Raw genomic sequence first — 27,345 nt, forward strand, 5'->3', positions numbered from 1 at the left:
AGCAGGACACTTTGTCTTATTTACTATGGTGGCCTCCACACCTAGAACAATAGTAGGAGCAAATAATAATAGGAATTGAATGAATGATTAACTCTGTTTGCCTGACTTACATCCTACTTTCCAAAAGGAATAACCTCCTGGGAATGGTCAACAGACGTCTCAGGACAAGTAGCCCATTCTTTTTTCAGTTACCTTAATTTATTTAGCAAGTAGTTATTGCCAGGTTGTGTGCCAAGCATTGGAGGAAAGCAGATAAAGAAAAATTAAAACCTAACTTCAGGAGCTCACAGGTTAGGGCGTGGGGGCAGAAGGTTGCAGTTTGACAAATACAATGAGAGAAGGAAGCAAAGGATGGTATTGGAACTCAAGGGGAGCACCTAACCCAGAAAATTGAGGTCAAGGAAGGCTTCCTGGAAGAGGTGATATCTCAGGTGAGTCTTAAGGATAGAGTCAGCCAGGTGAAGAAGGGATGGAAGGTGGGAACGAACACTCTAGCAGAGGGGGCAATAGAGAAACAGAAACCTTGGGAGGCCGTGGGGGAAGGGCAAGGAGTTTAGAAGGAATGGAAAATGAGTTCAAGGAGGGTAGGAGGAGGGCCTGCAAAGGTACCAGATTGGACAGGTAAAGCGTCCATATCATAAGAGACCTTGCCACAACAACCACAATGGCGGACATTTATTGAGAACTTGCTCTGCGTTAGGCACTGAGTGAAGCACATCACATGTGTTAGCTCATCTACTCCCCACGACAACCCTGTGAGGTAGGTGCTATCACTCTCCTCGTTTTACTGATGGGGAATGTTAAGTCACTTTCCTGAGGACACAGAGAGTGAGTGGACTCAGCATGGAAGCCCGTGGAACCATATTACAAATGCTTTCAAACATAAGCCCTGGATCTCTTGTGATATCTCTTAATTTCTCTCTGGTTCCTCATCGGTAGAATGGAGCTGATGGCAGTGCCCCACAGCACAGAGTCTATGAGGATTCAGTGAGATAATTCATGTACCGAATCCAACTTAGTCTCTGCTCAGTCAATATGAGCTACTACAATTATCTTTGATTTTCTTTTTGGAAAGACTACGATTTAAACCTGGGGATTTTTTCCTGGCAGTGGAATAGGGCTTGACAGTTCCTGAACATTGTGGCTCTCTTCTTTCTTTATGATTGGTGACTAGTTTACTCATTTGTAACATATTTTGATTATCTAACTTTATTTCTTTTCTTTTTCTTTTTTTTGGTGTTTGCTAATATCATTTTAGATCCAGATTAACAGGTGAAAATATAGAATTGATATTTGCATGAAAGAATCAATGGTTTAAATTTTTGGTTTTTTATAATAAAGTAATGAATGCGCAAGTTAAAAAAATTGTAACAATACAGTAGGGTATAACGTGAAATGTAAAAGCTTACCTCTATACCTACACCCTCACATATAATATAATTATAGCTGAACATAATTATAGCTATTATTTCTCTTTCCCCAGAAATTTGTACGTATATATGTACATGTATGTAAATATATGTGTAAAAATATAATCCTTGGAATTTTCATTTATAATACTGTATTCTACCTTATTTTTTCACTTAAAATAACTTAGTTTTGATGTTTTTTATTATCAATTCAGATAACTGTACTGATTCTTCTGAACAGCTATGTAGTATTCCATTTTATGGGGCTACTGTAGTTTATTTAATCTTCTCTTGATGGGCATTTAAATTTCATCTAGTTTTTTACTATTACAAGCAATGTTATTACGCTGTCTCTGTACTGTATATATCTGCCTCCTTGTGCAAGTGTTTCTGTGGGAAAAATTCCTAGAAGGGAAATTGCTAAGTTAAAGAGAATGTGCTTTTAAAATTTTAATAGTTATTGCCAAATTGCTTTCCAAAGAAGTTGTAGCGATTTACATTCCGTTAACAATTGTGAGAGTTCATGTTTCCCATACCCTTGAGTATGAGCAAAGTTTTATTTTTGCCAATTGAGTAAGTGGAAAATGGTATCTTATTTCAACTTACATTTCTTTGATTATTTAAAAAGCTGGAAAAACTTTTTAATATGTTTACTGTCTATTTGCTTTCTTTGCTGCACACTGTCTACGTTTAGACTATTTTTCCATTGAATTGTTCATTTTTTTCTTGCTAATTCTTAGATCACTTTGTATATTAAAGAAATGAACCCCATTCCTGTTATAGAAATTGAAACATTTTTTTTCTATCCTGTGGTATATCACTTGACTTTGTGTATGGTATTCTTTGTCTTGCAGAAGTTTTAACTTTTGTGTAAATTTGTCAATCTTGTCTTATATGACTCTTGACCTTCCCCAGTTCAAAGTTATGAAAAAAAATTACCAATGATTTTTCTAGGGTTGATATTATTTGTTTTACATCAAGTGATTGATCTACCGAGATATTATTTGGGTGTAAGAAGTGAGGTACTTCAGTACTTTTTTCCTAACGTCTTGTTTGTCGCAACATTTCTGAATTATTCATATTCTCCCACTGACCTAAAATACCAGCATATTTATATTCTAAATTCTCAAATGTATTTGAGTCTATCTGTGGGATCTCTCTTCTCCACTAACATCTTTGTTATTTCCTGTACTTTCTCTGTAATGTCTTTCTCAATTTCCTGTAATTTCTCTACCTATAAAATGTCTTACTGTTGGGTAAAATTAGTTCTCTCTCATCTTTCTGTTTACAGTTAACTGGCTATTCTCACTCCTTTATTATTCCACATTAGCTTTGTATCGTTTTGTCAGATTCTCCAAAAAATCCTACTAGTACTTGGATAGGAATTACAGTCGCTTCAGGGAAAGTAAGCTATGTTGTTTCATTTACCCCATCTTCTTTTATGTTCCTGTATTAATCAGGATAGGATTGACCATGCCACAAGAATAGTGAAATCTCTAAATCTCAGTGGATTAATTCTACAAAATTTTGTTTCTCACTCATACAAACTACAATGCACTGCTCTCCAGGATAGGTTCCTCCACTGTCTGTCCAAGCTATTTTGATCTTATAGCTTTGCTCTCTCAACACGAGGCCTCCGTAGACTGTGGAAGAGATTTCATGCTCAAAAATTATCCATATTCTCCCTTGAATTTCCAGCCCTATTGTAGTCAGGTGGGGCTATAAGACTGCTTCTGGCCAATGGGAAAAGCTGATGTGAATTTTCTGTGTGACCTCTTCCCTTGTCGGTCAATTGCTGAGGCCATGAATTGAGGTGACAGAGCCCAAGACAGACACCTTCTCAATAACTGAGTCACTTCATGGGAGGCAGGTGCTCTGGAGACTCACCTGGCTCACATCAGACCTGGTGTGCATATGAAATAACCTTTATTGTATTAAGGTCACTGAGACTCTTGGGGTAAATTGCTACTGCAATAAAACAAACAAAAAACCCCTACCCTGACCAATACAAAAATTGGTACCAAAAGTGATATGCTGCTGAAAAAAGAAACCTTAAAATATTGGCTTAGCAAACAGTGGTAACAATGAGGAAACAATGGGAAGAAGGCAAAACATTTGGTAAAGGTGTTACTTGTGATTACCTTGAAGGCAGATCGTTTACCTATTGAACTTGTAATTCAGGGGAAGATGTCAGAAAACAGAACCTTAGTTCTATATGTGGTTGCCACTGGTTGTATTTGGCAAAATATTGAAGGAGAGAAAGAGACAGACAAAGAGACAGAGAGAGACAGAAAGAGTTGGAATAGGTTGGCGACAAAAAAGTAAAGGCATAAAGCTCATATCAAAGTCCCTCAAAGAGAATACTGAATATGGTTCCTCGCTCATGGAAATGTCTGGAAGCAGATGGACTGGGTCCACTGTATGTTTGAGAGAGTTGTGAAGTAGTGACAAAGAAGCCATGAGCCTGGTCTAAAAAGCCTGAGGCCCCAACCTCCATTCTGGGGCAGGAAGTAGCTCTGTGGCAAGGCAACACCCACAATACCCACTTCAGGTGTGACTGAGAAGAACAGAAGGACTTCTCAGAGGAAGTCAAGTTGGCCAGAAGCTCTGGGACTGCCCCACACCCTGGAAATGGGTCCCAGAAGTCAAATCTGTACCCGTGGCCCTGTCACCTGTCAGAGTTGCTTGAACCAGTGTAAGGCTGTTGTCTTAAATTTGACTCATCACGTTCAATTGGATGTTTGAGGCTGGGACTGCCCTGTGCATATTAGTCTGAGATGTTTTCTTGTTCCGTGGTAATAAGAACTAAGGGGATTATGGGATGGCCACCTCTCATGCATCAAGTTGCCGACAATTCTGTAGAGATCTTTTTTTAAAGAAAAGAAATAAAAATGGTTCTTGTGCAGAAGCAGAGATAAGAAACCATATTTATAGGGGGAGAAGGGAAAGAGAGAGAGAGAGAGAAATATGCTTCTGCTTGAGTCTCTGGGAGCTTTCTAGTCCCCCTGGCTACCCCTGGTTCAAGTCCCTCTGAGGACCAGCTGCATTCCTGAGGGTTCCAGAAGACACCCCTGTATCTTAGTTCATCTCCTTTTCTTCTCTAAGTTTGATTGAATTGGTTCTTATTTCTTAAAATCAAAACAAACTTGACTGAGGAAGTTCCCAAACCTTAACACAGCAAAACATCTCCAGGAAGGGACCTCCCCTTCCTTCCTGCTGTATAGGTTATGGTTGTGGTCACAGCCACGGCAATGAGATTTCTCAGCATGGTCAGATTTCAAAGTCATTATGAGGGAAGAAGAGTAGCTGGGAAATTGGCTCATGCCTCCGTCCGCATCAACACTGGCCAATTTTCAGGATTACCTCTTTAGTAACGACATTGAAGAACAATAATATTAAAATGAAATATAATGACTCCAGTTTTTCTTGGAAGAAGCTACTCTTTATTTCTGTTATCAATTTACTCTCCTGCTCTCTGGAAATGTTCTTTCCTACCATCTGCTTTCTTCTCACCCCAGCAACATCCCCTCTCCTTTCTCACTCTCAGTTGATGACCTCACTTCCTTTTCCGCTGAGACACAAAATAGCCAGAAGACAATGGTCTTATCCAGCCGGCAGCAGATCTGCCAAATAACCAGCAACTGTGTGCATTTACTCTGCACCCTCTGCCCCACTCCAGTACGATCCTATAGAGATTTCTGCGATGACAGAAATGTCCCGTCTCTGTCTCTGTTCAATGCAGTAGCCACTAGCCACACGTGGCTATTAAGCGCTTGAAGCGCAGCATGCAACCAGGAACTGAATTTTACATTTTATTGAATTTTAATTAATTTAAGTTTAAATAGCCACGTGTGGCTAGTGACTGCTGTGTAAGACAGTGCAGGTAGGGAGACCTCCTTAGAAGTGTTTTGCTATAAAGGGAAAAATGAAGTGGGATGGATAGTCACGAGGGATGGGGGTCAAAGCAGCATTTTTTAAAAAGGTAGATAAGTGATATGTTGGCGTGGCTGGTGGGAATGATCCAGGAGAGACAGAAAAAAGGATGAAGCAGGAGAAGGAAGAGTCAATGAAATAAAGTTGTTCCTAGTTAGGAGCAGGCCATTATGTACGGCTGCAGTGTCTCATATGGCAGCCACTAGGCATAATTAATTAGAACTTAATAAAATGTAAAGTTTAGTTCTCAGTCACACTAGTCACATTTCAAGTAACTTCCATATTGATGTACTTTCCGTCATTGAAGAAAGTTCTATTAGACAGTGCTACTCTATACTTCATCTTCACTTTGTACTATCATTCTTTTTTTTTTTTTTTTTTTTTTTTTTTTTTGCAGTACGCGGGCCTCTCACTGCTGTGGCCTCTCCCGTTGCGGAGCACAGGCTCCGGACGCGCAGGCTCAGCGGCCATGGCTCACGGGCCCAGCCGCTCCGCGGCATGTGGGATCTTCCCGGACCGGGACACGAACCCGTGTCCCCTGCATCGGCAGGTGGACTCTCAACCACTGCGCCACCAGGGAAGCCCTATCATTCTTTTTTTAATTAAAAATTTTTAATATCAAATTTATACGTGTGCATAGAGAGCCCAAAGGCTCTGCAACTGCTTTTTCATTCCTTTCCACATTTTCTACTCTCCAAGCAATCATGTTCAGTTCTTTCAGTTTTTTAAAGAATATATGTGCCTCTTGTGAGAGTACCGGAATCACAGCTAACTGCTGAACAGTCATTGACAGGAAGACACTGGAACTCACCATAAAAGATTCTCTACATCCAAAGACAAAGGAGAAGCCACAATGAGATGGTAGGAGGGGCGCAATCACAATAAAATCAAACCCCGTAACCACTGGGTGGGTGACTCACAAACTAGAGAACAATTATATCACAGAAGTCCACCCTCTGGAGTGAAGGTTCTGAGCCCCATGTCAGGCTTCCCAACCTGGGGGTCCAGTAATGGGAGGGGGAATTCCAGAGAATCAGACTTTGAAGGCTAGACGGATTTGATTACAGGACTTTGACAGGACTGGGGGAAACAGAGACTCCACTGTTGGAGGGCACACACAAAGTAGTGTAGTGTGCACATCAGGACCCAGGGGGAAGGAGCAGTGACCCCATAGGAGACTGAACCAGACCTACCTGCTAGTGTTGGAGGTTCTCCTGCAGAGGTGGGGGGTGACTGTGGCTCACGGTGGGGACAAGGACACTGGCAGCAGAAGTTCTGGGAAGTACTCCTTGGTGTGAGCCCTCCTGGAGTCTGCCATTAGCCCCACCAAAGAGCCTTTAGCCTCCAGTTCTGGGTCACCTTAGGACAACCAACAGGGAGGGAACTCAGCCACACCCATCAGCAGACAAGTGGATTACAGTTTTACTGAGCTCTGCCCACCAGAGCAACACCCAGCTCTACTCACCACCAGGCCCTTCCATCAGGAAGCTTGCACAAGCCTCTTAGATAGCCTCATCCCCCAGAGGGCAGACAGCAGAAGCAAGAAGAATTACAATTCTGCAGCCTGTGGAATGAAAACCACATTCACAGAAAGACAGAAAAAATGAAAAGGCAGAGGACTATGTCCCAGATGAAGGAACAGAAAAACAACTAAATGAAGTGGAGATAGGCAACGTTCCAGAAAAAGAATTCAGAATAATGATAGTGAAGATGATCCAGGGCCTCGGAAAAAGAATGGAGGCAAAGATCGAGAAGATGCAAGAAATGTTTAACAAAGACCTAGAAGAATTAAAGAACAAAGAAACAGAGATGAACAGTACAATAACTGAAATGAAAACTACAGTAGAGGGAATCAAAAGCAGAATAACTGAGGCAGAAGAACGGATAAGTGACCTGGAAGACAGAATGGTGGAAATCACTGTTGCAGAACAGAATAAAGAAAATAGAATGAAAAGAAATGAAGACACAGTAAGAGACCACTGGGACCACATTAAATCCATCACATTGCATACATGTGTACACTTCCTGTTTCCCTATCTCCCAAAAGAATAAATTATTTTATGGTTAGATCAGTATTCAGTGTTTTCATTATTAAGAAGTGTCACTATTCACAAGTGGTCCATGTGATATATCATGATTACTTTTTCCTTCAGATCCTTTTGCTTTCCCTAGAGTTAATACTCTTTTTCTAAAAGTTGCTTAGTTATGTCCACATTTATCATGAGTTTGACCCCAGTCTCTTTCCCAGAAATGTAAATGTTCTTTCCATATGGTCAGACACATCAATTTCCACTTCTTGGAGTCCCTTCTCCCCAAGTCTTCTGTCCTACACCATCTGTTCAGGTTACTCTCTGAGCCTGCTGCTCAGTCAGCATCCTGGGTCTCCCATCACCATCCTGGGGATTCCCTTCTCCTCTTTTTTGACTTGGCTCCCCCGTTTCCTGGATATGCTGTTCCCTTTCTTCACATACTCCCTCATTTTGCTATTGCTCCAGCAGTAACCATGAAAAGGAAATGTTTGAGGACTTGTGTGTCTGAAAATGTCCTTAGCTTACCTTCCCACCTAAGAGTTTTACTGTGTATGGAATTCTAGATCAGAAATAATTTTCTCTCAGGGACTTCCCTGGTGGCGCAGTGGTTAAAAATCCAGCTGCCAATGCAGGGGACACGGGTTCGAGCCCTGGTCCAGGAAGATCCCACATACCGCAGAGCACATAAGCCCATGAGCCACAACTACTGAGCCTGCGCTCTAGAGCCTGCGAGCCACAACTAGAGAAGCCACAACTACTGAAGCCCGCACACCTAGAGCCCATGCTCCACAGGAAGAGAATCCACCGCAACGAGAAGCCCACGCACCGCAACAAAGGGTAGCCCCCACTCGCCGCAACTAGAGAAAGACTGTGCGTAGCAACAAAGACCCAACGCAGCTAAAAATTAATTAATTAATTTTAAAAAAGAAATAATTTTCTCTCAAATTATGAAAACATTGTTTCATTAACTTCTAATTTCCACCGTTGTTGAAAAGTCCAAAGCTATTCTTACTCTTATTCTTTCGTATACAACCTGTTTTTCCATCTCTTTGTGACTGTCTCCATGTTTTCCAGCTTCTAAATTGTATTTGGGGAGGGGTAAGTGATTAAAAATTTCCCTTACTGTCATTTAGTGAGATTTTGGAGGAAGCAGAGGTAAATGCATATATTAAGTCAGCTATCTGTAACCAGAAGAGTCCTTATTCCATGTCCCAAAGAGAATTCATCAACCCCCTATAACCTAAATTTACCATTCCTCTTACCATGCTTTCTTTTGTGAATGGCTTCATCATCTACCCAGTTGCCCAAACCAGAAACCTGAGAATCATGGTCTATTCGTTCCTCTCTCTTACCCTCCACATCCAATCCTGTCAATTCTATCCCTTTGACTGTGCAGCTCCACTGACACCATATCATCCACAGATTTATCCTTTATTTCCTGAATTATAGCCTGACTACTTGCCCTACCACCAATCTTGTCTCCCACCAATTCATGTTCCACCCACCACCAGTGAAATCTTTCTACAATCATACTTAATATTCTCTAGTGGATTCTTTTTGTTGTAGGATAACATTCAAGCTTTTAGGCATGGCGTACAAAACCATTTAAAATTAAGTCCATATCTAATTCCTAAAAATTACTTCTTGCCATTTCTCTTTCTTTCATCTCCATCTTGCTCTGATGCCACTCTGATGCTCTGATGTGCAAGCAACATCACACTTGCACAATGATGTGCAAGACGTATTTTGAATAAATATTTCTGAGTCACATTCTCAAAGAAGTATGTTTTTCTTGGTTTTGCAGGGTCCTCATGTTTCTGGGTAGAGGGAGGGTCCTTAGAGATAGAGTATCTGATGGTGACCTCACTTCTGACTGAGACCTCTTCTGGAAGGGGTAGAGCTGTGCCTTTGAAGGAACCTGTACAGACGTTTAACGAAAACCTGTTTTGTTTTCAAGCTCATTGTTTCCAGAGAAGAGGTAAGCCTTCAGTTTGTAGTCATAGGATCCTCCTGACACTGAGAACTTGCCCAGGTCACTGGGCCTGCCTCTGAGATGCTGAAAGTGTTTCCATAAAGAGTGTTTCCATAAAGAGACATCGTGTCTCTTTTTACATTGGTTAAAAGAGCTTTTAAGTAGAATAGAGAATCTAGTTATTCTTTATAAACCTCAGTGGAATAACTAGCACCCATTAGTAGAAGCTACTGTCATGCCTGCTCTTAGGCTCAATAAAAGGCACACATTTCTGGAAATCCAAGCTCTCCAGGAAATGAATGGGTTGCTTGGAAAGGTAATGACTTACTCATCACTGAGGGTATTCAAATATAGCATAAATATCCACTCTATGGTTATTAGATATTTCAAAGGAATCATACATTGGACCAGGTGTTAAATCAAATGAGCACAGATGTCCCTTCCCTACTCTGATATTCTTATTTGTCTCTGAGTCAAAGGATAATTACACAATCTTCCATTTTGCTTTGGTTGTGCAGATCTAGACTTTGGATAACAGATGGGAAAACAGATTTTGAAACTAAAAGCCCAGGAATTATAGTGCCTATTTTTATCAGGTAGTTCTGTATAATCCTAAGATTAAAAAAAAAAAAAAGACTCTAAAGAAAGTTGTTTGTAGAACAAATTTCATCACAATGAGTATTGTCATGGTAAAATATTTTCATAACCAGTACATTGTCAAACAACAAATGATGAGCCGCTATTATGAACACTTTTCAATACATTAACTAATTTAGATCCTTTCTTGAAGTTTATTGGAGTTTGATAAGAGCACTTTTCTCCCCCTTACATTCTGTTGGTTTGATTCTATGAAATGAGCAGTGGGTTGCATCCAGATTTTTAAAGCTCCAGTTTTCAAAATAAAGATGATAGAGCAACTCTAAATTAGTTTAAGGATTCAAGCTCTGAAAATTTGTATATAGTATTAGTTAGGGTTCATTTAGGAAAAGAGAAATCATTGAGATATTTCAAACAGAGGAAACTTAACACAAAAATTGGTTACGAGGATATTGGTAAGGCTGGAGGAGCAAGAAAAAAGAATTCGTTTACTGAAAGATTAGTAACCACAGGAAATCAATTTCTCTCTGAACCAATGCCACTGTTACTCGGGCGTCAGGAGCAGAAACTCCAGAGCTGGCCTGCTGAGCCGTGCAAGTCCACTGCCACAGCTGAGGTCACCACCCCATCACCCATGCTGTTGACACTGCTGCTGTAGCTGCTTCCACTTGGCATCCCAAACTGACACCCAAGAAGGGAAGAGAGTCACTTCTCCCTTCTTCTTACCTGCCAGGTTCCCCTCACTGCCCCCCATTGCCTGAATCCTGGAAAGCACAGTTGGCAGGACGCAAGCCCTTTACAATCCAGAGCAGTACACAGCTGAGAGCACATAAGCAATGACCCAAATGACCAGAGATTGGTCAATATAGTCCTAGTTTTCAAAGAGGGGATAAAAGTGATTTCTGTAAAGAGCAAACCAATTAGACTGACACCAACCTCTAACAAGGTTCTAGAATGGGTGACTGAGTGACTGTTTATGAGTCTTTACATAGACTATGTAAAGTCTATGTAAAGTCTATGTAAAGTCTATGTAAAAGGAGATGGCCAGTGCAAGCCAGCTGGGGACTACTAATTTATTGTGTTTACTATGTCTGAAAACCAGATAATTGCAAGGGCCCAATTTTAGCTTCTCAGAAAATAGCAAATGTGGGATTCTTTAGGGTATAAATGTCTGAGAAACTTGTCCCAAATCAGAGGGAGCAAATATTTTAGGTTAGCACAGTCAGTCACCTGTTCCAGTAAAGTCCATGCATATGGGACTTCCCTGGTGGCTCAGTGGTTAAGAATCTGCCTGCCAATGCAGGGGACACGGGTTCGAGCCCTGGTCCAGGAAGATCCCACATGCTGCAGAGCAACTAAGCCCGTGGGCCACAACTACTGAGCCTGCGCTCTAGGGCCCACGAGCCACGACTACTGAGCCCGCGCGCCACAACTGCTGAAGACCACGCGCCTGGAGCCCATGCTCTGCAACAAGAGAAGCCACCGTAATGAGAAGCCCGCACACCACAACGAAGAGTAGCCCCCACTCGCTGCAACTAGAGAAAGCCCGCGCGCAACAACGAGAACCCAAAGCAGTCAAAAATAAATAAATAAATTTATTTTAAAAAAAAAGTAGAGTCCATGCATATGCTACATTTCACTGATGGAGAAGACTTTATCGCTCTGAAAGGACCACAGAGATCTCCTTTACCTCGGTAAAGGCGGCTGGGATTCAGAACCACTGAGTGCCTTGTCTGAAGTCACACGGTTGCTAAATTGCAGAAGTGGGTCTGCAGTTCAGACCTCTGAGCTTGCAGCCTGTGCTTTACTGGCACCACTCCCCACAAAGGGCTGAATGCAGTACACAGCTGTGTATCATATTTGCAAGGATGGCTATTGTCTTTCCTGTTGGGATGGACGATTTGCAAGGAGTCATGCAAATACCCATTCCCTGGAAGCTATGTTTCCAAAGGCAAGCATCTGTGAAGCACTGCAGGAGTGAGGAAAGGGGCGGAGGAACATCCTTGACACCAGGGTTGTGCCTGGGCACCCTCGAAACCAAAGGGTTCCCTTATCTCCATATCCTCTTTCTAGTTTAAGCTAGAAACTGTGTTTTGAAACTACTGTTTACAGTAAAGGTATAGCTTCCTAGATTTGTTAAAGTTTACCTGAATAAATGTAAGTGTCACTGCTTTTAAGCGTCTCATTCACCTCTAGGAAAATCTAATTAAATCAAAAAGAAATTTGAAAAGAAAAATGACTATGTCCACTGTCTTAGTTCATTTGAGATACTATAACAAAATACCACAGACTGGGTGGTTTATAAACAACAGAATTTTATTTCTCACAGTTCTGGAGGCTGGAAGTCTGAGATCAAGTGCCGGCATGGTAGGGTGAGGCGTCTTCCTGATTGCAGTCTTCTCCCTGACATGGGGGAAGGGGCCACAGACCTCTGAGGACTCTCTTTTATAAGTACATTCACTCCATTCCTGAAGGCTCCCCCTTCACGACCAAAGCACTTCCCAGTACAGTCACATAGGACATTAGGATTTCAACATATGAATTTGGAGGGTGAGGGGACACAAACTTTCAGACCATAGCACCCACTTAACTCCCATTCACCAAATTACCACTTGTAAACCTGCTGTGTGCCTAGCTCTGACTGTGCATTTTACATGCATTATTTAAAATCATTAGTACAATCCTATGTATGTATGATGTAGGTATTATCTCTATACTAAGGATAGGAAACTGAGGTTTGGAGGGTTGTCACACACTAGTAGGAGGAGGAAGGCCTGAGAGTTGAACTCAGTCCCTCTGACCCCAAAGGACATGCTCTTCCCACCATGATACTTACTTACTTGCTTTGTTAATGCAACGTTCACCTAGCTAATGTGTGTCAAGTTTTTTTCTGGAAAAATCATAGAAATTGTACCTCAAGTACTTGTAAAGACACTAGTTAAAGAAATAGAAATCTATTTTAAAACACAGGCCAGTACCATGTTCTCGTACAATAAAATAGGCTCATAGGTGCGTTAAGTGAAGTACTACTTCTGGAATAACTGTGGCTCCCAGACAGAGGTTATTTCTTTAGCCATTGATGAGGTTCTGGGATTTCCTTAACCTTAATAAAATTAGGTCTGGCTCTTTAAATGAAGCAAGAATAATGCAAAACTGAGGACAACCTCTGGCCCGGAGTAGGATGTTGCCCATGGCTGGTGGATGTGTCACTCTGATGACGTTAAGTATTTGGAAGAGCTGGTGAACGGCCTGAGGTTAAGGGGAAACCAACTGTAAGACTAATGGATGGTTATTGTAGTAGGAAACTATGTTATGGAAGACAAATGATCTCTCTGGGCAGATATTTTAAGGATGGAGATTACATTTTTTTTTCTTGCTAGATTATTCTCCAAAGTATCCCAACTAACAGTCCACAGCAGAGATGGGCAACCTTTCTATAAAGGACTAAAGAGTAACTATGTTGGGTGTTGCAGGTCTCATGGTCTCTGTTGCAGCCATTGTAGCCTGAAAGCAGCCTTAGACAATAGGTAAGAGAATGAGCATGGTTGTGTTGCAATAAAACTTTATTTGTGAAACAGGGTAGAGGGCTATAGTTTCCTCATCCCTGGGCTACATGGTCAAAGGCACCAGATGATAAATGTTGCTTCTACTTATATGCCCAACAGACTTTCAAACCAAAGAAGCCAAGTGACATTTATTAATTTTTTACATCACCCTTAATATTAGATCATTCAAAGCCAACATTGAATGTGACATTTCTGTAATGTGAATGTTTACCATACTCGTTTTAAATGATTTGGATGAAATCTTTGGTGTTCGCTTATTTGTTGTACTTCTTAGTGGCTCTGCATTCAAATAGAGAAGAATCTGGATGCGGGTGATGGAAAGAGTCCGGGATGAGCCTCTGGTTATCCAGAGTCACACAACCGATGGCAGTGCTAGGGTGGTATTTGACGAATAGATGACGAATATCTTTCCAACTTATATACTCTGCCATCTCTGGGACTCTAAAATTGTGCAGACTAGTAGCAGGGTAATTTCACTTGAATAAGTTACTGGAATTTTCTATGGTCTAAGTACATGCTAAGTCTTCTCAAGTATTATTTAAGATTAAGCAATTTTTTGTGAAGGTTCTTGACATTTTTGTTTGTTTTGGGGTGTGTGTGTGTGTGTGTGTGTGTGTGTGTGTGTGTGTGTGTGTGTTTAACCACTGAATGGAAGTATCCTTTTCTTTAGATAGCCAATAATAACATATTCAATAAAGTTTATGAAGCTAATAAATTAACTTAATTACAGCTCTTTTCCCTAGAGATTTTTTTCAGGGTTATGTTCCTTATTAAAGAAGACACTCATTTTGCATATTTTTCTTAGTTACAATGATAATATGAAATTTTATCTCTAATGATAGAGATAGTATCTCTACGATAATATGAAAAATCCATTAATATATCCTTCCTTACAGTCTTAGTTATCAATCACATGATCATGTCATAGCATATTAGCTGTTGGAGATCATCTTCACTTTAGAGAAGGGATAGCATTAACAATTTAGAAATTATTTTGAAATCAGTCATTTTCTAACTTTAGTAATGACAGTAGTACCGTAGTAACTGCTACAATGGTAACAGCTAACATTTACTGAGCTCTAACTCATACAAGACACCATGCTAAACACTACATGTATATTATCTCATTTAATCCCTCGAATAGTCTAATGATGAAGGTATAATTTTACAGATGAGGAAACTGTGCCAAAAGAGGTTATATAACTTACTCAAGTTAAAGGACTCGGGAATTCCCTGGCAGTCCAGTTGTTAGGGCTCTGTGCTTTCACTGCCCAGGGCTGGGGTTCTATCCCTGGTCGGGGAACTAAGATCCTACAAGCCATGCTACACAACCAAAAAAAAAAAAAAAAAGTTAAAGGACTCAAATCCAGATCAGTGTGATAACAAAGTCACTGTTTTTAACTACTCTGCCAGGGATTCTCAAATTGTGGTCCCTAGAACAGCAGCATCAGGGAATTTGTTAGAAATGCAAATTCTCACCCTTCACTCCCCGCCTGTTCAATCAGAAACTCTGGGAGTGGGTCCAGTCGTCTGTGTCTTAACACGTCCTCTCCTGGTGATACCAGTGTCCACTGACATTTGAGACCCACTGCATTTAAAAGAAACACCAAATAGTGGATAAACATTAGTTGCTCAATTGATTAAATGCAATAACAGGAGCGAACCACCCAGCAGAGCAGGGGGCTCACAGTAAACATTAGTTTATAAGAGTTTATTTCTATTATATAAATACCAGTCCTGTCTGTATATTGTGAGGTTAGTGGTAGAAACTGTGGCTGAACTGCCGTAAGAGTTAGGAATTCTCGTTTCTAAATGGGGGAAGCCCCAGCACAGTCTATTTAGAAAGGAAAACAAAGGCGAATAGGAGTAAAGGCCAGTTACTGGTCAACCAAGGCCTTCAAAGATTGTTTTAAGCTAAAAACGAATACTTTGTTCTGTATTTACCGGCATGCCCATTGCTTTATCCGATTTCAGGGTAACCAGAAATTCGCATATTGACAACATTCTTTGGAGTGAAACTAAGAAGTACGGGTGGTCGTAGTCTGAGCAGTGGAGGTGATGGCGACAGAGAGACAACCAACTAGTGAGCAAGGAGATTTAATAACAAATCATGGATCCTATCAGTGATATTTTTGATGGGATATTTTAATGGATGCTACCAATGATATAATTTAGTGAGATATTTTTAGCGATTTTTAAAAATTTATATTTTCATGACGCATAAAATGTCTCTCCCCTCCTCACCCTCTAGCCTCTACCTCTCAGTTTTTGCAGAATCCAGCACGTGTATGTGGCTCAAAATGCCAGGTATAATGGGAAGTGCCCACACGAGGAAAAAAAGAAAAACTTATTTGCTGTTTAACACTTATTAACATGGAAAAAAAAAGGAATGCCTTTTTTTTTTTTGGTAGGTTGTCCTGTGAACTAGTTCACAATAATTGTTCTTTTCAAAGAACTAAACAAGGTGAGCCCCCTCGTCACACAGGCTGCTGGTCTTGGGATTGACAGAAGCATGGAAAGGTTCATCTTCAGGAAGACCTGTAGACCTGGGGAAGTAGGCTGCTGCCCTGGGCCCATCTCAGGAGTTCAGTGCTTTCCTTAATTTTTAAAAAGTTTCTTGGGGTGCCTGGGACCCACCAGGGCTGGCAGTGCCACCTGGGTGGAACACCCCCAACCTGGACAAAGCCCTGTGAGTCTTGGTTCCTATTTCCATCCTCCGAGGCACTCTTTGACCCTTGACCCTGCAGGTGAAGTCTCTACTAGTCCCAAAAAGCTCCAGGACTCATGCTCTTGGGGTCATAGTCCCGGCCTGTGACCTGGACTGCTTCCAAGAGGGCGGGCTTGTGAGCTGTACAGCGCAGTATTTTTTTCTGTACAAATTTCTACTGGCCAGTATTTTTTTAATGAGATTGTGACCACCGAAAGGGTCTGACACTCTGATTTGAGGTGACTCACTCACACTGGACACAGCTACTCAGAATTCTGGGATGACAAGACAGAACACCCCCCATCCCCAGCTTTGGACTTGAGCTCATGCAGCATCGTCACTTGCCTGTCCCTGTTCTGTGGCCTCCTCTCATCAACACCCAAGGGCAGCGGGAGGCTGCGGGCATCCCTTACCCTGTAAACCCTTCACTGCTGGCACCCAGGGGTTACCCCACGCCTCTGTAAGTTCCTTGCCCAGTTGGGCAGTCCGCAGCGGTGGTCAAGCCTATCTCCTCCAAGGGCTTTCAGACCATTGCTTTAGCACGCTGATGGGCCCTTCTGATCCGGATTCTCCTTTGCCCTCAGTGGATATGATGACTTCATGCTCCCCTGGGGTAATGGAAGAATATCTCTTGCAGAATGTGCTGGTTTTACTAATTCTGCCCACAGACTCCTACAGTCCTGGCTGGTGGGGATGGGTGGAAGTAGGGGTGTGGTCAACAGGGAAAGAGATCACGTTCTGGGAATGCAGTGAAAGAGAAGACAGAGTTGGAAGACAAGTTGCTCTACCTCTAGCCTATAAAATTCCAAACTCTACTGTACAATTCAACATTAGTTTAAAAAAAAAATTCCAAACTGTAAACTTTATATGACCCCCAGACGGATTATTATTCACATTCTCTGGCATCCTCTGGGTGAGACATGCATTTGTGCTTATCATCAATGAAGCTCAGTCATTACTTTTGAGAGAGTCCTTGGAAACGGATACTCACAGGCCACACGATGGATGATCTAGTGTCATACATAAACGATACAACCGGCATTAAATAAATGCAGAGATGAGGAGATCTGCAAGGCTTCAATATAAACTTGTTTCACAGAGTCACGACATTGTGAGTAATGATAGCACGCTACTCCTTTGTGGGGGGTGGAAAATATGAAATTATCCGAGAGTGGCACATTCAATGATAAAGAACACGAAGAGATGAATCCTGGACCTAAACAGAAAAAGATGGCCCTTGGACATTTGCCAGGACTGGACAATAAATACACATCAAAGTATCTCTTCCACCTCTTTCTACCCACTGTTCTGAATCTTCATCAATAAATCACTATACTTTCCAGGGGCCCACACATTTTATAAAATATTTGTTAATCACAGTATTTAGTTAGGGTCTTGCAAAAAAAAAAGCCTGGGACCCCCAAATATCGAAATAGGGGCAGCTCTGCTTGTCTGTGACCTTTTCTTTCAAAGTTAGTGAGTATTCATTGACTCACTACAGAGTACCATGTTCTGAGTCATACGATGCCTCAGAACTTCTGTTTCTTTATTTATAAATGGCGATAACGATGCTTTACTACTTATGTCATGAGGTGTTTTGAGGAGAAAAATGAAGTACTTTAGCTTAAAAGCGTAATATCTAATACTTAAATAGAGCTTATTTTGTGCCGGGCAATTGTCCAAGTGTTTCAGATATAGTAACTATTTTAATTCTCACAGTAACCCTGTGAAGAAGAAGCTGTTATTATTGGCATTTACAGTGGGGAAGTTTAGGCACAGAGAGATTAAGTAATTTCCCAAACTACAACACATTTATTAAGTGTAAGGGCTGGGATTTTAAACCCTGGCAGTCTGGTTCCAGAAGGTGGAATAGGTAGATGTACCTTCCCCTGTTCCTCCGGCTGAGTACAACTGAAAACCCTGTACAGTCTATAAACCAAACACAGAAAGGCCCTGAGAGGTGGAGAGGGGAAAGCAGACTGACCAGGGACCTTGGAATCCAAGGAACAGTATGGTGGTGAGTTGCCTGCATTTTTTTCTTTTTTTTTGCCTCACGTATCCCAGACGTGTAGCTGAAGAAACTGGCAACTTGGAAATGCCAGTGAATGTGGGCAAAAGAAGCCCCAGCAGATGCCTGCTCTCTCCAGTCAAAGGAGCAGCCTAGCAAGACAGAAACCTCTTCGACAGTAACCGCTCTTCTCCAGCCAAACACTGCAGCAGATCTGTGGTCCCACTTCTACCCCTGCCAGTGGGGAGCCTAGATATCCACCCTTGTGTGGCTTTCACCAGAAGCCCCAGTCTCTCTGCCAGGATGGTGTCAGAAAAGGCAAAACAGAGAGCCAGGACGTTCATCTCTTCATCCCAGGGAGGTAGTGAGACCTCCTCCTGTGCTATCAGTGGAGATCAGCAGAGAGCCATCTGGCAAGGATGGGGCACCCCTCCTCATGCCCCCTGGGAGAGTGTCAAAGGAGGCCTAATGGGGTGTCAGGATTTTCCCCAAGGCCCTCTCACATCTCCACCATCAAGTCAGTGAGGCTGTGAGAGGAGCAATAATGAAGACGCCTGTTCTGCCCACCCAGAGAGGTACCATCCCTATTGGCCTAGCGCAGAGCCAAACTCCCACCCACACCCAACAGTAAAGAGGAGTCCCACCCTGGGTGTCAACAAAGGCCAAATGGGAAACCAGTGTTTCGACCCCGACTTGGCAATGATGAGGTGGTCCCCGCTTCTTCCCTGCCAAAGTAGTATCAGAGGAAGCCAGAGACAACGAAGGTTTAATAAGATCAGAGTCTCCTAACAGAATGCCCCACATGTCCTGGATTCAATTTAAAAAACCGCTCATCACACCAAGAACAAGGAAGAGCTCAAAAAAAAGACACTCAATAGATACCAACACCAAGATAACGGAGATGTTGAATTGTCTGACAAAGATTTAAAGCAGTCATCACAAAAATACTTCTGTGGCTTATTTCACTTACAAAATGCCCTCCAGGGAGGCCTTTCTTAGGAAGGAGAGTGAAAAGAAGAAAATTAGGTCCACGTGTGCTCATTTTTTCTTATTTTTCCCTCTAATATCTTAAAGAACTGTTCTTACTTTGACAGCTCTCTGAAATACCGCCTCCAAAGTGATCCCTAATGTAATGATTAGAATTTCTCTAAATCTGTTCATTAATTCTCTTAACAACTTAGAATGTGCATTATAGAGACAGTGGTTGAAAGATATCACACAGTTTCTCATATACTGACTTTTATTTTAGCAACAACTCATTTCACACAATTTTCCTTGCTTATTTCCCCAAATCTCTTTTTCTGATTTTTTTTTTAAGCCAAAGTCAGAATTTAACTACAAGGTTGTATCCCTGAGATTTCCGATCAAAGTGTCAACAAGTTTTCATCCCTTGGTTTTTTGTTTGTTTGTTTTGTGTGTTACCTCTACTTATGTAGATGAATCAGTATATTTTATCTTTTAAGAATCTTGGTTATCACTAACAATCACCTGTTTTCCTTCCTGGTTTTATATCTCCACGCCCCCCCCCACCCCCCCACCCCGCATCTTTCTCAAACAGTAATCTTGCTTTGTCTTCTCTTTTCTTCTTTATTTCCACCATGGGATTTTACCGATACTTTCTTTCTGTCACCACACTGGAAACCTATTATTATTTATTATTATTTTTGTTTCTTGCCCTTGAGAATCAAAAAAGATAAATAGATTTCAACACCACGGTCAACTTTTTTCTTTTTCTGAATTGCCTCAGAACTAGAGATTTCATGTCAAGTGCCTTATAGAACAGAGATCTCAAAATCAAATATTATTATTATTTTTTTTTTTTTGCTGAAATGAAGGATACCGGAGCGATTATACAAAATCTTCTTTCCTATTCTCAAGTACTTAGAGAGAGGATCCTTCTGAACAGGAAAAAAATTCAGAAATATTTGGGACTAAGATGAGGTCTCTACAGAGCTGTGTATCATGGAGTCGGGTGTGTCCTGAGACTCTTATAATAGATGATTTCAATTCCCCAACCAGTGCCCATCATCAGCACTGAAGCATGCTGAAGCATGTTGGGCAGTTCTGGTTCCAGCGAAAATCCTCTTGTCCTTCATTTTCCTGATGAGGCAGCCTCAGCCATGAGGCATCGTGGGTAATCACCGTATCTCAGGCTGTGAGGGCTCTGAGGTTTTTATTCATGAGATCTGAATTTATTCCCCCAAACTCCAGTCAAATCAACCTACGTATAAAGAACTCATTTTAAGATCTAGAGAGCTTCTGGAATCCCAGGGAAGGATTAGGTTTCCTCTGGGATCTAGGGCTTCTCACTCACCTGTGGCAGGGGTGGTAGCAAGATAAGATTAGCTGAAAAAAGATGGAGCAATTCTTTAAAATGCTAGCATACTCTCTAAGGATATTTGTTTATTTGCTTATTATATCCTGGCAATACTTTTCAATAAAGCTTTGGAGGGAAAAGTTGCTCCCTCACAATTCAGCCTGGGCCAGATGGGGACCCTTTAGTGCCCCTGGCAATAGAGCCTGTGGGAGCTGTTATGAAATTGCGAGAATTGTGATATCTGGGGGGTTGGGGTACTTGAAAGAACAATGGGTTGATAGGTGGGAATCCAACATGATCCTAACTCACTCTGTGACATTGGGCAAATCAAAGCATTTTCTGGGCATCTTGTTTTTGTTTTCCTTTTCATTTGTAAATGGTGTAAATCAGTGGTTTTCAGATTTTTACAATATGAAAACTCTTCTTCAGTTCAAAAAGTTATGGATACCACGTGACGATAGTGTCAATTTTGTTGCTAAGTGAAAGAAAAAAAAACCTGTAGGTATATATTGGTTCCAAGACTTGCAGTAACTCCAGTCTCTGTGAGTTCAAATGCCACAGGCTAGAACCAATGGTCTAGTTGACTTTGAGGTCGCTTCTGGCTCTAATATTCTGGGATTCAAGTCAGAAGAATTTGGACTCCTTAGAAAACATTCATTTATTCAAGAGGAAAGCTGACATTATATATTACCAGACTCAAGAGCAGCGCTAGAAGTTTTTGAGAGAGATGAATTAAGGCAGATTTCGGGGTCTAAGAATCTGAGCTATGGGAGAAGCTGGATGGAAGGACCAATACTAAGAACAGTGGGAGGAACTGGGAGACAGGATGGGGAGCAGGGCTACATAACGTGGCTCTGTTTTGTGCCCATCTCAGCCTACCAAAAACTGGTGTTGTAGCTGGGCCAGCCTTGTGGTTCTTATTATGATTGCAAGATGCCCTTCAGCAATGATTATCAGGAAACTTTGAAAGAATAAAGGTTTATTACTTCCAAGACCTGGAAATTACCCAGCACACCTGGGGTCATACAGTGAGGTTGTGGGTAGGGAGAGCACGCATGTGGGCCTGGGGTTCTGCTTTTATTGGGGTCGAGGATGGGGGCCTAGGGTTTTGCAAACTCACTCTTTATTGGTGAATTTAAAACATTAAGTGCCGGATTTAAAGCACAGGAAGAGAAAACAAGTAGCCTAAAAGGTCACTTATTGAAATCAACCAAGATCTCTAAAACAAAGGAACCTCCCAGCGGAGGCCACCTGGCTCTTTATCTAGCCGGTGGCTGGCGATGTGTTTATTTGAGATAGCCGGCTTTGAAGTGATGGCTTTCACAAAAGTTTAATTCAGGCACTTGCATTACAAAAAAGGAAAAAAAACCAACAACTGTCAGGGCTTACGCTATAGGCTCATACCAGGAAGAGGGTCAGATGGCAGGATCGCTAAAAAAAGGAAGCTGAGGAGAGGGCGATCTTAACTCCCAGGCAAGGTGGACCAACTCTGCTGGCCTTAAACAAATATATTCTGTAATAATATTTTAAATATAAAATAATATAATAATATAATATAAATAATTGTATGTGATAACATATGTTCTATTAAACAGTATTTGCATACAAAGGCATCAGGACAATACATAGTGTATAGTAGGTTAGTTTCCCCTTTCCTCCTTAATCACGATAGCAGTTGATGTGTTACTTAAATCCTTCTAGTTCAACTTTTCTAAAGATTAGTACCGATTGAGTTGACATCAAGAAGTTACTGGCGGGACTTCCCTGGTGGTCCAGTGGTTGAGGATCCACCTTCCAATGCAGGGGACGCGGGTTCTATCCCTGGTTCAGGAACTAAGATCCCACATGCCGCAGGGCAACTAAACCTGCACACCGCAGCTAGAGAGAAGCCTGCAAGGAAAAGCCAGCACGCCACAACAGAGATCCAATGCAGCCAAAATATATACATTAAAAAAAAAAAGATACCGGCAATGTTTGGGGATAATTTCTGCCGTGTATGTACAACAGGTATGCTCACAGAAAAATACATCCTTGTAGCTTATCCCAACACTGTCCCTTTTTTTATGTTTTCAATATTTTGTATGCTTCACATAAAAAAAGAGATTGATTCTCAAAGACATTCTGCCTTACAGCACTCCTCCTGAAGTTTTAAGGACATCTGAACTTGACAGTTTATATTTCCCAGAGTTAAATACAGATTTGGGTATTATCAGGTCACGTTTCTACCCAAATAATCGTCTAACTGCAATGAGCAACATGACAGGCAAATAGGGAAAATTGTCAATAATTTTTTAAGGTTATTAATTCTCAAGATTTTTAAAGGTTATTAATATTTTAATTCCCATTTTCTAGCAAACATTCCCTTAGAAGAATAGAAACTCCCTCTATTCCTCCAGCAAACTCAAGTAGAAGCTCTAAGAAAAACATAAAGCTTAGAAGAAAATGTTAGTCCATATATGAATCAAATTAAATATGGTAGTGTTTTGAGCAGCTCATGCAACATAAGAAAAATAGACCCTTTACATTCTCCTTGAAGTTGCAGAAGTGTACTGACAGAGGAATTATATTTCCTTTTTGTTTTTTAATGAATTAAATCACATTACTTGATTCTTCAGTGAATAATGATCATATACTCATGTATTGTGAGTGATGTGTTCCGTTTTCAGAACCAACCTATAGACAAAGTATGTTTAGAGAACAAAGTGTAAATGTTTTAATCTAAACCTTGAAAACTGTAAATTGATGATATAGCTGATAGAAATTGAATGTGAATGCAGGAGGAAGAGGAAATGGGAGTTCCAAAGAGAGAACAGAGAAAATAGTGGGGAGAAATCTATCAAAGAAACAATAGAAGAAAAATTTCCAAACTAAAGCATGTGTCTCCAGATTGAAAAGTTGATCTGATTGCTCAGCTCAATGAATGAAAACTATGTCCACCATGAAGCCACATCATTGTGAAATTTCAAAAGCCCAGGGATAGAGAGAATATCCTGAAAGCTTCCAGATAAAGAGAAAACCACTTTACATACAAAGGACTGGTTTTAAGAATGGCATTATTTGTAGCCTTGTAAATCTTGCCACTCACAGAGATATTTTTTCTTCCACTTGAGGCAATATTGTGGTCAGACCCTTTCTTCTGAAGGCCTATCTTCTGAGTATAGAATGTGGATTTCCTTATCCCAGGCCAGCTGGCCTCAGTTACTGGGTGTCTGCAGAGACTGGCTCCAATCTGCTCTTGTCACACCAAGATGTTGACAACCCCTTTTTTTCTCCTGCTCGGAGCTGAGTCAATCTATAAACACCATCACACCATCACCAGAATTCTCTCTGCTGATTCCCAAACCATAGACCGATCCACACAGCATTTCTATCAAGTGGAGAAGGTGAGGAAACAAGAATCTGCTTAAACTGACAGCAAACACATGGGTGGGTAGGCACTGTGCCTGAGGAGTACTTAAGGATGCATGCTTGAATTTACATATTCGTACAAGGTCAAAACCCCTTCCTTACTTTGTTCTGTCTCTGCTCTCCCCATTTCCCTTGTATTTCCCTCATGACAGTTGCACAATGCTACCTACCCCAGGGTCCTACTGGGCTCCCACTTCTACTTCCTTCCATTACCACTTCATTATTCCATGGGTTTTTAGGTGTTCCTGTGTCCTTATAGCCTGCAGGAGTTAGAAATGATTACTTCTTGTACCATGTGGCTTTAGCTGCATAAAAAGTTACCACAAAACTTAGTTACTTAAAATAACAGCTGTTTTTTAGCTCATGACTCTGCAGTTTGGCAATTTGGACTGGGTTCATCTAGGTAGTTCTGGTCAGGTTGGCTGGGAATTGGCTGGTTGGGGGGCCTCAGTTGAGATGGCCCTTCTCTACTGTACGTGGGTTCTCATCTTCCAGCATGTTCTCCCAGGCATGGTCATCTGGTGACTGCATGGTTTCAAGAGAAAAATATAGGAAGCTGCAAGGCATCTTTCCCTCCCCTGCCCCAATTTTATTGAGAAATAACTGGCATATGTCACTGTATAAGTTTAAGATGTACAGCGTGAGGGATTGATTTACATATATTGTAAAATGATTGTCACAATAGGTTTAATTAACATCTGCCATTTCATATAGGTACAATAAAAAGCAAAGAAAAAAAATTTCTCCTTGTGATGAGAGCTCTTAGGGTCTACTCTCCACAATTTTCCTATATACCATACAGCAGTGTTAACCATAGCCATCATGTTGTACATTACATCCCTAGGACTTATTTAAATTATAATTGGAAGTTTGTACCTTTTGACCAGTTTCCTCCAACTCCCCACCCCTGACCTCTGACTCTGGTAACCACAAATCTGTTTTCTTTTTCTAAGTTTGGCTTTTATTTAAAAATTAGATTCCACATATATCATACAGTATTTGTCTTTTTCTCACTTATTTCACCTAGTGTAATGCCTTCAAGGTCCATCCATGTTGCTGCAAATGGTAGAATTTCCTTGTTTTTATAATGGCTGAGTAATGTTCCATTATATATATGGGGATATAGGAAATACATACACACACACACACACACACACACACACACACACACACATATATATATATATATATATATCTCCCAACTTCTTTATTCATTTATCCATAATGGACACTTAGATTGTTTCCATGTCTTGGCTATTGTAAATAATGCTGCTATGAGCACACAGGTGCATATATCTTTTCAAGTTAGTGTTCTCATTCCCTTTGGATATATTCCCAGAAGTGGAATTGCTGGATCATATAGTATTTCTATTTTTAACTTTTTGAGGAACTTCCACACTGTTTTCCATAGTGGCTGTACCAATTTACAATTCCACCAACAGTCTTCCCTTTTCTCCACATCCACACCAGGATCTGGTATCTCTTATCTCTTTGATGACTGCCATTCTAACAAATGTGAGGTGATATCTCATGTGGTTTTAATTGTATATCCCTAATGACTGATGATGTTGCCTATCTTTTCATGTACTTGTTGGTCTTTTGTATTTCTTCTTTGGAAAAATGTCTATTTGGTTTCTTTGTCAATTTTTTAAAATTAATTAATTCATTTAATTTATTTATTTGGCTGCGTTAGGTCTTCGTTGCTGCGTGCGGGCTTTCTCTAGTTGCAGCGAGCAGGGGCTACTCTTGGTTGTGGTGCATGGGCTTCTCATTGCAGTGGCTTCTCTTGTTGCGGAGCATGGGCTCTAGACACACAGGCTTCAGTAGTTGTGGCACGTGGGCTCAGTTGTTGTGGCTCACAGGCTCTAGAGCACAGGCTCAGTAGTTGTGGTGCACAGGCTTAGTTGCTACTCAGCATGTGGGATCTTCGCAGACCAGGGCTCAAACCTGTATACCCTGCATTGGTAGACGGATTCTTAACCACTGTGCCACCAGGTAAGTCCTTCTCAATTTTTAAATTGGATTATTATTTTTTTTTTGCTATTGAGTTGTATAAATTCTTTATATATTTTGGATATTAATTCCTTATCAGAGGTGTAATTTGCAAATAATTTTTCCCATTCTGTAGGTTGTCTTTTCACTTTGTTGTTGGTTTCTTTTTCTGTGCAGAAATTTTTTAGGTTTATGTAGCCCCACTTGTTTATTTTCTATTTTGTTGCTTGGGCTTTAGGTGTGATTTCCAATAAATCATTACCAAGACCAACATCAAGGAGTCTTTTTCCTATGTTTTCCTCAGGTTTCAGGCCTCGCATTTAAAGCTGCAATCCATTCCTAGTTAATTTTTGCGAGTTGTGTAAGATAGGGGTCAAGTTTCATTTTTTTACATGTGAATATCCAGTTTTCCCAGCACTGTTTATTGAAGAGACTGTCTTTTTCTCCATTGAGTATTCTTTGCTCCTTTGTCAAATATTAGTTGACTGTGTGTACTTGGTTTTATTTCTGGGCTCTCAATTCTGTTTCACTGATCCATTTGTCTGTTTTTATGCTGGTACCATACTGTTTTAGTTACTATAGCCTTATAGTATAGCTTGAAATCAGAAGTGTGATGCCTCCTGATTTGTTCTTCTTTCTTAGGACATCTTTGGCTATTCAGGGTCTTTAGTGATTCCACATAAATTTTAGGAGTGTTTTTTTCTATTTCTGTAAAAGATGCCATTGGAATCGTGATAGAGATTATGTTGAACCTATAGATGGCTTTTGGTAGTATTGACATTTTAACAATATTAATTCTTCCAATCCATGAACATTAACATTTCCTTTTATTTGTGTCTTCTTTGATTTCTTTCATCAGTGTCTTGTAGTTTTCAGAGTAGAAAGCTCCAAGTCCTTTTGAAGCCTAGGTTTGGAACTCATACACTGCCGCTTCCACAATGTTCTATTAAAGTAAGTTTCAAGGCCATCCCACATTCAAAGGAATCCTATCTCTTGACAGGAGGAACTGCATAGTATTATAGTCATTTTTACAAAGTACTATATTTCAGTGGAAAAAAACTGGGAGTAGGGGAAGAGAGTGATGGACAACTTTTACTTTTCATTTATACCACTCTGTTTTGTTTGAATTTTTAAAATCATGTACACATACACATTATTTCTATAATAATAACAATCATGATAATAATACTAAAATATAACTTCAAATATTTCTTGTATTACTTAAGTTACACCCCAGGATAATAATTCACTGACACTTAGAAAGACCCATGATTTTGAGTCCCAACACCTAATTCAGGGTATGTCTTCAGCTTTCCTCTAACTGTAAGGCCAGGTAAGGATTTCATGAAATCCCCAGCATGGAACTCAGCACATGATAAATGCTTAATAAATGTTGGCTGAATCTG

At 40.8% G+C, this 27,345-nt stretch overlaps 1 protein-coding gene across 1 annotated transcript in view; it reads right to left on the reverse strand.

Annotated features, from left to right (window-relative positions):
- Positions 1–11,162: 11,162 nt before the first annotated feature.
- PCED1B (PC-esterase domain containing 1B) overlaps positions 11,163–27,345 on the reverse strand; it is a 75,509-nt gene continuing 59,326 nt past the window's right edge. Inside the window, exons 2-3 of the transcript XR_013830388.1 lie at positions 14,987–15,095; positions 11,163–12,344 (exon numbers count right to left, since the gene is read on the reverse strand). The gene's annotated coding sequence lies outside the window, so the exon portion shown is untranslated. The remainder of the gene's footprint in view (positions 12,345–14,986; positions 15,096–27,345) is intronic.

The sequence above is a fragment of the Stenella coeruleoalba genome (assembly GCF_951394435.1).
Source record: "Stenella coeruleoalba genome assembly, chromosome: 11".
Taxonomy (NCBI): domain Eukaryota; kingdom Metazoa; phylum Chordata; class Mammalia; order Artiodactyla; family Delphinidae; genus Stenella; species Stenella coeruleoalba.